At 43.0% G+C, this 13,167-nt stretch overlaps 1 long non-coding RNA gene across 1 annotated transcript in view; it reads right to left on the reverse strand.

Moving 5' to 3' along the window:
* Positions 1 to 1,136: 1,136 nt before the first annotated feature.
* LOC149122741 (uncharacterized) overlaps positions 1,137 to 13,167 on the reverse strand; it is a 34,969-nt gene continuing 22,938 nt past the window's right edge. Inside the window, exon 3 of the long non-coding RNA XR_016219384.1 lies at positions 1,137 to 1,271. This is a non-coding gene — a long non-coding RNA (uncharacterized LOC149122741). The remainder of the gene's footprint in view (positions 1,272 to 13,167) is intronic.

Genomic DNA, 13,167 nt, shown 5'->3' on the forward strand with positions numbered 1-13,167 from the left:
TAAATATCTATCATGAATGCCACACTCTATAAATCTATTTCAAATATGTTGATATTTAATGGTACTTACACACTTACAAACTGAGCTAATCCTCCTAACTTCTCTCTGGAATAGCTATGCCTTTGACATTGCCTTTTTTCACACATATGGAAATGCATAATATGCTTCTGTATGGTACTTCAGAATTTATAAAAGGCTTTTCAGGTAAGATTTACATAACATCATGTTAAAGTGGCCAAAGGACAGTCTTCTCATTACAGAGGGGAGAGGTATGAAGTGACTCTCTGAACAGTTACTCAGATTCTATCAGTCAGGTTCAGAATCTTATTAGGTATCAGATACACATCTAGATTTTTTTTCCCTACTGTCTCTTTGTCAGAATTCTCAGCCTATGAGTGAACTTCAGTCTGAATGAATGCTAATATTCAAGGTTCTAAGTGAAAAAATTACTGAGGTTTGTATTGGTGAGTAAAGCATGTGTCTAAATGTTACTTGCATTTAATAATAAGTATTGAATCATATGAAACTGAATATAAGATTATGCAAATTTTTAAGATGAAGAGCATAAATTTAAAACCACATTCTTACATTTTGCAAATATGTTGAAACACCTTACTGGAGCATGTGTTTGGCATAGTGGTAAAGCCTTCCACATCCCAGTCAGAATGCCCAGAGCTCAAGCCCTAGCTCTGCTTCTGCTTCTGGCTTCCTGCTAACAGAACCCTGGGAGGCAGCAGCTGATGGCTCAAGTACTTGAGTCCCTGCCACCTGTGTGGGAGACCCACACTGAGTTCCTGGCTTCAGCCTGACCCAGCTCTGGTTGGTGCAGACATTTGAGGAATGAGCAGTAAATGGAAGGGCTCTCTCTGCCTTGCAAATAAACAAAAATAAATATACAGACCTTTTCTTAAGCTGTCTTGCTCACTTCTAAATGTTTTCCCTTTTCACAGTAAAATACCTAACTGTACTCTTTAGTAACAGTGCGTGTTTTGCTCTCCATGTCCACTCCTGAGCTCCAAGTACTGGCAGCTCACCCTAGAATGATGACTGGTTCCAATGTTCAAGTACTCATCTCCCATTCTCTTTTGGTGGGTCTACCGGAAAGAAAGGAGAGTATCTACAGTAATTAATATCTTACTGTTGCTCTTGCTGTCTACCTGCAGGCCTGAAGGATGACCACCTGAATACACACTGTGAAGTTCTGGACGTAGTTTCCAAACTTCAGTCACTTTGCAGCTGAGGGACTCTGTCCTCGTCAATCACCTGAAAGCCTGTAGGAGTAGGGAGAAGCTGTGTTTAAAGAATTCACAAAAACAGTGCATTGAAGCCAACCACTACACCCCTAATTCAGGGTTCTGGCAAATCCCAAACCAGGAGTTTGGGACCAGGAGTGGTTCAGGAGGTGACCTCGACTCCTTACTCTGAACAGCCCCAAAGTGCCTGGTGCACCCAGTGGGAGTTCAGCACCTCGACCTCCCACCCTCCTGCCCTTGCCACCAGGACGCCCAGCTCCCAGAGCCTCCAGGAGGCCTGCAGCAGACCCGCAGGTCCAGGTGCACTGGGATGTGCATCCAGAGCTAACCCAAAATACAGGCCCAACTAAAGTGTCACCTCCCCACAAAGTCACTGTCTCCTACTCCCTCCCAGAAGGCTGTAGGCCAGCACTCAGCACCAGGAGTCACGGCATTTGGGGTTCACCCACTCTCCCATGAAGGAAGATGCCCCTGTGGGAACCCCGCTCCACCTGCGGGCAGGGCTGGGGGAAGAAGAGCCGAGCCAGCCTCCACACTAGGACTCCAGCCTGAGAAAGTCCAGGGCCCCAGCGCCCTTGTCGGGCATGGGGTCTCCCTAAGTGTGCTCTGAGCCAGGGCCTCAGCCATCAGCAGCTCCCTTGCTTCCAGAATCTGCTGCAGGGCAGCTCAGGCTCAGCCCAGCAGGGGGCTTGGGCCAATCCTTGCTGCCCTGGGGCAGGACCAGCGCTGCCAGACCCACCCCATGCCAGGCTGGCTATAAAGGCGGTGGTCATTGGTGGGCAGCTGTTAGTTGCGGTGTGTGTGGGTGACATGGGTGGTGTTAGGTTCTTGGGCGTTTAGTACCTTGGGGCTAGAATGCAGGCAGTGGCCCGAGAGTCAGGAGGGGCAGAAGATGAGGCAGACCTGGTGAGTGCAACCGCCCACCTCTCCCGCCAGCCCTGCTGGCTGAGGCTTGCAGCACGTGCTGCACTTGGGGAAGCAATGATGGCCAAGTCTCAGCAGGAAAACCAAGTGCGCAGTGCTGATTTGCTCACTGACGCAGCATCTGTGTGGTCTGCATGGGCAGACAGGGGGAAGGGCTTGGTAATAGGGTGCTGGAGGCGCACTGGGCCCTCGTGCAGCTGCCTGCTGTAGGCATCCAGGGCAGCAGAGTCCTGCGGGGTCCCTAGAGATCCTGGCCATGCTGTGCCTTCCATCATCCACCCTCCTGCACTGCTGCTGGGGGCAGTGCTTCTGCGGTTGATATCTCATTGGAGTCCATGGTCATTTTCTCATGATGGGCTGATCTCACACAGTGACAATCATGGAACAAATCACTGTTCTGTGGCATCTGCCTCCCAGGAGCATTGCAGGTGGACAGGGGGACACGGGTGACCGGTGGCACCTCCTGTGTGTGGTCTCTGGCCCATCCAGGACCAAAGGTGGAAAAGGAAGGAGAGGTTCCGGCTCAAGGCAGTCCCGCTGCGGGTTCCATCAGGTGCAAAATGTCTCCTGATTGCGGTTAACCTTGCAGGGAAACTGTCTCTTTTTGTGGGCCAGAGACAGCATCTGCTTTATTAGCTGTGCAGTGTATTGATAATTAAAATTTGGGCAGTCCTATCTTTAGTCCGCACAGTGTAGTTACATTCTGAGGAACTGATGAAACTGCTCAGTACTTCGGGGCTGAGTTTAATATTAGGTGGGTAAGCCTGTTGTTGGCTTTTGGTTTATAGCTATTGGGTGACTTTATTTGGTAAAAATGCATTCAGGCTCAGTAGTGAATGGTCTTTTTTTTTTTTAAGATTAAGAGTATTGAAGACCGGGTTGAGCTACCTATGGCAAAACTCCACCATTCCTGGGAAGGCTACAATTGGCAAGAAAAGCAGGTAGCAAGCTTTCATCAAGTAAGTTGAGATTCCTGTGTTTGCAATCTGAAGAGCTCACTGCTGAGCTGGGAGGGGAACTGCTCTGAACACAACTCATTAGAGAACTGCTCTTGCAGACCTTCCCTGAAGGAAGCACTGTTGTGGTCAGAAGCATTCCAGGAGCTGCTGGCCAGCAATTGTGAATTAGACTTGAATTGAATTCTGCACAAGAGTGCAGAAAGGCTGTGTCCTCAAATGAGCAGCTCACCAAGGAGAATTTGACTTAACCTAGAAGGTCTGTTTATCTCCGTTTATTTCTCAGCATATTCACACCAGGTGGAGAAGATCAATCACCCTTCAGCTCTGCAATGGCAGTGCTCTTGGTTGAAGCTGAGGATGCTTTTCATTGCATGCAGTGTTTGCAAGAGACTTAGTTCCCTGAGGATTTATGCCTCTCCTATAAATACACTTTTGGCATTAAAACAAACTGAAGTATTTATGTTTTAGTAGTATGGAACCAACTTAAGTATTTTGCCTACTGGCATCTTTGTCGCTAAAGTGCTAAATCTGCAGGATTACAGGATTGAGTAAAAACTAGAGAATAGCTAACCCTAGTACTAGAAAAGCACAAGGGATTATTTGATCATTAGCTTCCTCATATTCCTCATGTTTCTTTTTATTTTTCTACCTTCTCTTCCCTACCTTCAGATGCTCTGGTTGTATTGGAGGCTTTTCTAAAAACTGAATTCTGTGAAGAAAATATAGGCTACTGGCTGGCTTGTGAAAACTTCCAAAAAATCCACCCACCCCAGAAGCTATCCTTATATCCAAGAAAAATATATACACTCTTCTTAGAAAAAGGCCCAAAAGAGGTAAGACACAATTCCTCATTTCAGCATAAAGTGTAACTCTTGACATCAAGAAGCAACAAAAGAAGTAAAAACATAAGACTAAAGCAAGGGCGGAGCCAAGATGGCGGAATAGTGAGGGCACGCACCGATAGTCCGGGAAAATTTAGTTTAATAAAAGGGGAGTTATGGTAGCCTCAGAAAAAAGAACCAGGAAAATATTGCAGAGGAAACTCTTCTGGATCGAGTGGCTGTGAATCAGAGGACCTACTGGGAGAACAAGGTCACCCACCGCGTGGAAGCCGAGCCGCGGGAGCCACGGGTGCCGCGGAAGCCGCAGGGTCTGCACGCCAGTGCTCGAAGGGGAGTGCATGTCACACAGACAACAGCGGGGAGAGTTGCGATGTCCAGGGCTCCAAGTCCACACATCAGCGCTGGAAGGGGAGGTGAGCTCAATAACCCAAGACATTGGTGGGGAAACGGGGGTCAGAATCTAGAGGGGGGCCGGAAAGTGCAGCAAACTCACTACCGGAAAGAAGGAGGAAAAAAAAAGCTTGGGGGTTTCTCTTTCCCATAACCTTGCAAAGGTTGCAAGGCTGCAAGGCTTGAAGAATTCGCAAGAGACAAAGAGCAGGCCCCCTCTCTAGATTTACATATCAACAGGGGAGAGCTAAGGAACTGAGTCACTACAATTCGGTAGCTTAGGCAACACAGTGGGAGTCCAGAGGAGCCTACACAGACTCTTTGGGTAGAAGCCAGAGATTGGAAACTAAATACCATCAATTCTGCACAGCCCTGCCATGCGGTGTTACTTACCCCCTGAATAAATTAAATAAATAAATAAATAAATAAATAAAAAGAGAGAGATTTACCATGCATAACCTGAGGGTGTCACCTTTGCACACCCTTAACCAGGGAGAACCAAGCAGAGCTCTCAGGCTGCACCCATCTCGAGCCCCCAAGGCTCCTCCAACAGCAGGCAGTCCACTTAACACGGACATAGTATAAAATAAAAAAAAATTAAAAAAAAAAACGCACAGTGACGAAAGAAGAATTAACTATGCCAAGCAACAAACACAGAAATCGAGGGAACAAGATCCACAATGACATTATGATGCCTTCAAATAAACAAAACACCCCAAACCAAGATTATGAAGATGATGAGATAGAAGAAATGCAAGATACGGATTTCAAAAAATTTATGATAAGAACATTTAGAAGTTTTCAAAAGCAAATCCTTGAACTACAGAAATCCTTAATGGACAGGATTGAAAATCTCTCTCGTGAAAAGGAAATTTTAAGGAAGAATCTAAATGAAACGCAGAAACTAGTAGAACAGGAAAGTGTGATAGTGAAGAGAAATCAAAATGAAATGAAGAGCTCAACAGATCAAATGACAAACACATTAGAAAGCCTTAAAAACAGAATGGGTGAAGCAGAAGAGAGAATATCAGACTTAGAAGACAGGAACAGGAAAACATACAGTCAAACCAAAGAAAAGAAGAGGAAATTAGAAATCTAAAAAATATTATTGCGAATCTACAGGATACTATTAAAAAAAAACCAACATTCGAGTTCTAGGAGTTCCTGAAGGCATGGAGAGAGAGGAAGGATTAGAAGGCCTTTTTAGTGAGATACTAGCAGAGAACTTTCCGGGTCTGGAGAAGGACAGAGACATCCTAGTACAGGAAGCTCATAGAACCCCCAGTAAACATGACCAAAAGAGATCCACACCATGACACGTGGTAATTAAACTTACCACAGTGAAACATAAAGAAAAGATCCTAAAATGTGCAAGAGAAAAACTTCAGATTACTCTCAGAGGATCTCCAATCAGACTCACAGCAGACTTCTCATCAGAAACACTACAGGCTAGGAGGGAATGGTGAGACATAGCACAGGTGCTAAGAGAGAAAAATTGCCAGCCCAGAATATTATATCCTGCCAAGCTCTCATTTGTGAATGAAGGTGAAATAAAGACCTTTCATGGCAAACAGAAATTGAAAGACTTTGTGGCCACTCGTCCGGCCCTGCAAAAGATACTTAAAGATGTGCTACACTCAGAAACACAGAAACACAGCCATCAATATAAAAGAAGGGAAAGGAAGAACACCTACCAGTAAAAGAGCATGGGAAGCTCAAAGCATACACTAGAAAATATCTCCGGGAAAATGGCAGGGAAAAGTAACTACGTATCAATAGTCACATGGAACATTAATGATCTGAATTCTTCAGTTAAAAGACACCGTTTCGCTGACTGGCTCAAAGAATACAACCCAACTATTTGTTGCCTACAAGAAACACATCTCTCTAACAAAGAGGCATGCAGACTGAAAGTGAAAGGTTGGAAAAAGATATTCCATGCCAACAGAAACCAAAAAAAAGCAGGTGTAGCCATATTAATATCAGACAAAATAAACTTTAATACAAAAACTGTTAAGAGAGACAAAGAGGGGCACTATATAATGATTAAGGGTTCAATTCAACAGGAAGATGTAACTATTATAAATGTATATGCACCTAATTACAGGGCACCGGTCTATTTAAAAGATATGTTAAGGGACTTAAAGGGAGATTTAGATTCCAATACAATAGTACTGGGGGACTTCAATACTCCACTCTCAGAAATAGATAGATCATCCGGACAGAAGATCAACAAGGAAACAGCAGATTTAATTGACACTATTGCCCAAATGGATCTAACAGATATCTACAGAACTTTCAACCCTACATTTACAGACTTTACATTTTTCTCAGCTGTGCATGGAACCTTCTCTAGGATTGATCACATACTAGGCCATAAAGCAAGTCTCAGCAAATTTAAAAGAATTAGAATCATACCATGCAGCTTCTCAGACCACAGCGGAATGAAGCTGGAAATTAGCAACTCAGGAAACCCCAGAAAGTATGCAAACACATGGAGACTGAACAACATGCTCCTGAATGAACACTGGGTCATTCAAGAAATCAAAAGAGAAATCAGAAACTTTCTGGAAGTAAATGAGGATAACAACACAACATATCAAAACTTATGGGATATGGCAAAAGCAGTATTGAGAGGCAAATTTATAGCAATTGGTGCCTATATCAAGAAATTGAAAGGCACCAAATAAATGAGCTTTCAGTGCATCTCAAGGACCTAGAAAACCTACAGCAAACCAGACCCAAATCTAGTAGGAGAAGAGAAATAATTAAAACCAGAGAAGAAATTAACAGGATTGAATCCAAAAAAAAAAACTACAAAAAATCAGCCAAGCGAGAAGCTGGTTTTTTGAAAAAATAAACAAAATTGACACCCCATTGGCCCAACTAACTAAAAAAAGAAGAGAAAAGACCCAAATCAATAAATTCAGAGATGGAAAAGGAAACGTAACAACAGACACCACAGAAATAAAAAGAATCATCAGAAATTACTACAAGGACCTGTATGCCAGCAAACAGGAAAACCTATCAGAAATGGATAGATTCCTGGACACATGCAACCTACCTAAACTTAACCAGGAAGACATAGAAAACCTAAACAGACCCATAACTGAGACAGAAATTGAAACAGTAATAAAGGCCCTCCCAACAAAGAAAAGCCCAGGACCAGATGGATTCACTGCTGAATTCTACCAGACATTTAAAGAAGAACTAACTCCAATTCTTCTCAAACTATTCAGAACAATCGAAGAAGAGGGAATCCTCCCAAATTCTTTCTATGAAGCCAGCATCACCTTAATCCCTAAGCCAGAGAAAGTTGCAGCACTGAAAGAAAATTATAGACCAATATCCCTGATGAACATAGACGCAAAAATCCTCAATAAAATTCTGGCCAATAGAGTACAACAACACATCAGGAAAATCATCCACCCAGACCAAGTGGGATTCATCCCGGGTATGCAGGGATGGTTCAACATACGCAAATCAATCAATGTGATTCACCACATTAACAGACTGCAGAAGAAAAACCATATGATTATCTCAATAGATGCAGTGAATGCATTTGATAAGATTCAACACCCTTTCATGATGAAAACTCTAAGCAAATTGGGTATAGAAGTAACATTCCTCAATATAATCAAAGCAATTTATGAAAAACCCACAGCCAGCATCCTATTGAATGGGGAAAAGTTGGAAGCATTTCCACTGAAATCTGGTACCAGGCAGGGATGCCCACTCTCATCACTGCTATTTAACATAGTTCTGGAAGTTTTAGCCAGAGCCATCAGACAAGAAAAAGAAATTAAAGGAATACAAATTGAGAAGGAAGAAGTCAAACTATCCCTCTTTGCAGACGATATGATTCTTTACTTAGGGGATCCAAAGAACTCTACTAAGAGACTATTGGAACTCATAGAGGAGTTTGGCAAAGTGGCAGGATATAAAATCAATGCACAAAAATCAACAGCCTTTGCGTACACAAGCAATGCCACGGGTGAGAAAGAACTGCTAAGATCAATCCCATTCACAATAGCTACAAAAACAAATACCTTGGAATAAATTTAACCAAGGACGTTAAAGATCTCTACGATGAAAATTACAAAACCTTAAAGAAAGAAATAGAAGAGGATACCAAAAAATGGAAAAATCTTCCATGCTCATGCATTGGAAGAATCAACATCATTAAAATGTCCATTCTCCCAAAAGCAATTTATAGATTCAATGCAATCCCAATCAAGATGCCAAAGACCTTCTTCTCAGATCTAGAAAAAATGATGCTGAAATTCATATGGAGGCACAAGAGACCTCGAATAGCTAAAGCAATCTTGTACAACAAAAACAAAGCCGGAGGCATCACAATACCAGATTTCAGGACATACTACAGGGCAGTTGTAATCAAAACAGCATGGTACTGGTACAGAAACAGATGGATAGACCAATGGAACAGAATGGAAACACCAGAAATCAATCCAAACATCTACAGCCAACTTATATTTGATCAAGGATCTAAAACCAATTCCTGGAGCAAGGACAGTCTATTCAATAAATGGTGCTGGGAAAACTGGATTTCCACGTGCAGAAGCATGAAGCAAGACCCCTACCTTACACCTTACACAAAAATCCACTCAACATGGATTAAAGACCTAAATCTACGACCTGACACCATCAAGTTACTAGAGAACATTGGAGAAACCCTTCAAGATATTGGCACAGGCAAAGAATTTCTGGAAAAGACCCGGGAGGCACAGGCAGTCAAAGCCAAAATCAACTGTTGGGATTGCATCAAATGGAGAAGTTTCTGTACTGCAAAAGAAACAGTCAGGAGAGTGAAGAGACAACCGACAGAATGGGAAAAAATATTTGCAAACTATGCAACAGATAAAGGGTTAATAACCAGAATCTACAAAGAGATCAAGAAACTCCACAAAAACAAAACCAACAACCCACTTAAGAGATGGGCCAAGGACCTCAATAGACATTTTTCAAAAGAGGAAATCCAAATGGCCAACAAGCACATGAAAAAATGTTCAAGGTCACTAGCAATCAGGGAAATGCAAATCAAAACCACAATGAGGTTTCACCTCACCCCAGTTAGAATGGCTCACATACAGAAATCTACCAACAACAGATGCTGGCGAGGATGTAGGGAAAAAGGGACACTAACCCACTGTTGGTGGGAATGCAAACTGGTCAAGCCACTATGGAAGTCAGTCTGGAGATTCCTCAGAAACCTGAAGATAACCCTACCGTTCGACCCAGCCATCCCACTCCTTGGAATTTACCCAAAGGAGTTTAAATTGGCAAACAAAAAAGCGGTCTGCACCTTAATGTTTATCGCAGCACAATTCACAATAGCCAAGACCTGGAACCAACCTAAATGCCCATCAACGGTAGACTGGATAAAGAAATTATGGGATATGTACTCTTTAGAATACTATACCACAGTAAGAAACAACAAAATCCAGTCATTTGCAACAAAATGGAGGAATCTGGAACACATCATGCTGAGTGAAGTAAGCCAATCCCAAAGGGACAAATACCATATGTTCTCCCTGATCGGTGACAACTGACTGAACACCAAAAAGGAAACCTCCTGAAGTGAAATGGACACTATGGGAAACGGTGACTTGATCAGCATAGCCCTGACTGTTAATGAACAACTTAATACATTATCCCTCTTAGTAGTTTTTTTGTCTGTTCTACTTAATATGACTGGTTTAATTCTGTAATTAATACACAGTTATTCTTAAGTGTTGAAAATTAACTGAAATGTGATCCCTGTTAAACATAAGAGTGGGAATAAGAGAGGGAAGAGATGTATAATTTGGGACATGCTCAAGCTGACTTGCCCCAAATGGTAGAGTTAGAAACATACCAGGGGATTCCAATTCAATCCCATCAAGGTGGCATGTACCAATGCCATCTCACTAGTCCAAGTGATCAGTTTCAGTTCACAATTGATCATAATGAAAGGACTAAGAGTCAAAGGGAGCACATAAACAAGTCTAGTACCTGCTAACACTAACCGATAGAATAAAGGGGAGAGTGATCCAACATGGGAAGTGAGATACTCAGCAGACTCATAGAATGGCAGATGTCCTAAATAGCACTCTGGCCTCAGAATCAGCCCTAAAGGCATTCGGATCTGGCTGAAAAGCCCATGAGAGTATTTCAGGCATGGAAAGCCAAGACACTCTGGCAAAAAGATCTCTGCGAGTGAGATCCCAGTGGAAAGAACAGGTCTTCAAAGAAGGAGGTACCTTCCTCTGAAGGGAGGAGAGAACCTCCACTTTGACTATGACCTTGTCTAAACAAGATAAGAGTCAGAGAACTCAAGGGGCTTCCATAGCCTTGGAAACTCATGACTGGAGCATAGGGAGATTACTGATGCCATAGACAGGAGTGTCAATTGGTAAAGTCAACAACAGGAGTCACTGTGCACTTACTCCTCATGTAGGATCTCTGTCCTTAATGTGCTGTACATTGAGATTTAATGCTATAATGAGTACTCAAACAATATATTTCACTTTGTGTTTCTATGGGGGTGCAAACTGTTGAAATCTTTACTTAATGCATACTAAACCTATCTTCTGTTAAAAAAAAAGAAATTATCAATTCCCAACTTGACTCTCACTGGGATTAAACATGACAATAGGTCTGATCTGATTTCATCATCATTTAAAAAAATCATCTATTATTTTTCACTTTATGTTTCTGTGTGGGAGCAAACTGTTGAAATCCTTACTTAATGTATGCTAAGCTGATCTTCTGTTTATTAAAATAATTGAAAAAATGAAAAGGAATCTTGATGTGAATGGAAGGGGAGAGGGAGTGGGAAAGGGGAGGGTTGTGGGTGGGAGGGACGGTATGTGGGGGAAGCCATTGTAATCCATAAGTCGTACTTTGGAAATTTATATTCATTAAATAAAAGTTAAAAAAAAGACTAAAGCAAGGGCCAGGGAATCTGAGAATCTTCCTCTCCTGGTGTCCTGTCTTTCAAATAAGTATCCCCATACCTGGCAGGTGGAGCTCATCACACATTACAGCTTCTCAGTGGCATGGGTCTCGCTGGAAAAGCAGGACTGTGAGAAGATAATGAAATTGAATGCTGTTCATCTAGACTCACTTATAATCAATAGGTCTGGGATCCTGTGGCCTTAGCTACCTAGCTCTACATCTTTCCTTTAATCCATCCATGTTACCACATGGTTTTAGTTCTAGGTTTTAAGTCCAAACTAATGTAACATGTTTATTATGTAGAATCATCCATTCTAGTGTTGTGTATTGCTGAACCTGAAGTGATGTTTGAATTGTTAAATGGTATATAAAATAGTGAGTGCTCAAGTGTAGAAAACCACAGTGGCTGTTCCAAGTGCCAAAAACTCTTGAAGGCAGTTAAGCTTTGAAGTGGTCTTTGAATATTTGAATATATTTATTTTGATAAATAATGTCATTGAATACTCAGAGTCCAGGTGTGAGTTGATTTGATTGTGGTAACTGGAAATATGACCAACATAAGATCTTTGTAGTAGAGAAGAAGAATGCATTACTGAATCTGTGCAGGAATCACAAAATGACCTGAAGTGACTAGTTTGGGAAGGAAATCCCTGAGGCATCACTGGGGCCTGGGCCGGGCCTGTGGGTGGGGTGGAAGGAGAGGGGAGATACTGGGGACCTGCGGGCCATGGCTGCAGGTGTTCCTGTGGCCCCCGGGCACCCGTGGGGCCTCAGCCCCTCTTACAACGGAACCGCGCGTGCACCTCAGACTGTTTTTATCCCTAATGCCACTTCATAGAAAGGTTTATCGAGGCCGGCACCATGGCATGGGGGTGCAACCACAGCTGCAGGGCCCGCATCATGGGTGCTAGTTTGAGTCCCTGCCGCCCCACTCTCTGTACCACTCCAGCCAATGAGTGCAGCGGTGATGGACAGGTGCTTGGAACCCGCGCCACGTGGGAGACCTGGGCGGGGGCTCGTGGACCTTCAGCCTTGACCAAACATTGGGGGATAAAACCAGCAGATGGAAGACCCCTGTCTCTATGCCTTTCAAATAAATCTCTTAAAATAAATAAAAAAGAAACGCAAAAAAAGAACCAGCTAAATAGAAGTGAACTGTATGGAGACAAACACCAATGTTACATTACTCAACTCTCCACTGCTCCAATGAACAAAGAAGACAAATAAGAGGGATATAGGCCTCCCCCTTTCTGTTATCCTTCCCTTGGTTCCAACTAGCATGGGCTTCCAAAAAATGTACAGGGAATCCATTCTCTTCTGTGGTCAATACATGATCTCAGAATTTCCCTTATTCATTTGCCTAACAGATTTTGATTATCTTACTCTAGGGAAAGGGAAGGCAACAAAACTGCCCTTTTCCCCCAGTTTTAAAATCTATTATTTATTTGAAAGGCAGAGTTACAGAGAAGGGGTAGAGATAGATCTTCCATCTGCTGCTTCACTTCCCAAATTGGCCTCAGCTGAGGCAATCTAAAGCCAGGTGCTTCTTCCAGGCCTCCCACATGTATGCAGTGGTTCAAGCACTTGACCCACCTTCTGATGCTTTCCCAGGCACATAGCAGGGAGCTAGATTGGAAGTGGAGCAGCTGGGACTGGAATCAGCACCCATATGGGATGCTGGCACAGCAGGCCATGGCTTTACCCACTGTGTTGGTACCGTGTGTGTGTGTGTGCCCGTGTGTGTATGTATTTTTACTTCAAAGACTTATTTATTTATTTGAAAGGCAAGGTTAGAGAGGGAGAGACATAAGAAGAGAGATCTTTCAACCTCTGGTTCACTCC

This window comes from Oryctolagus cuniculus, chromosome 13, assembly GCF_051225735.1.
Source record: "Oryctolagus cuniculus isolate XC-2025 breed Fujian yellow rabbit chromosome 13, ASM5122573v1, whole genome shotgun sequence".
Classification (NCBI taxonomy): Eukaryota; Metazoa; Chordata; class Mammalia; order Lagomorpha; family Leporidae; genus Oryctolagus; species Oryctolagus cuniculus.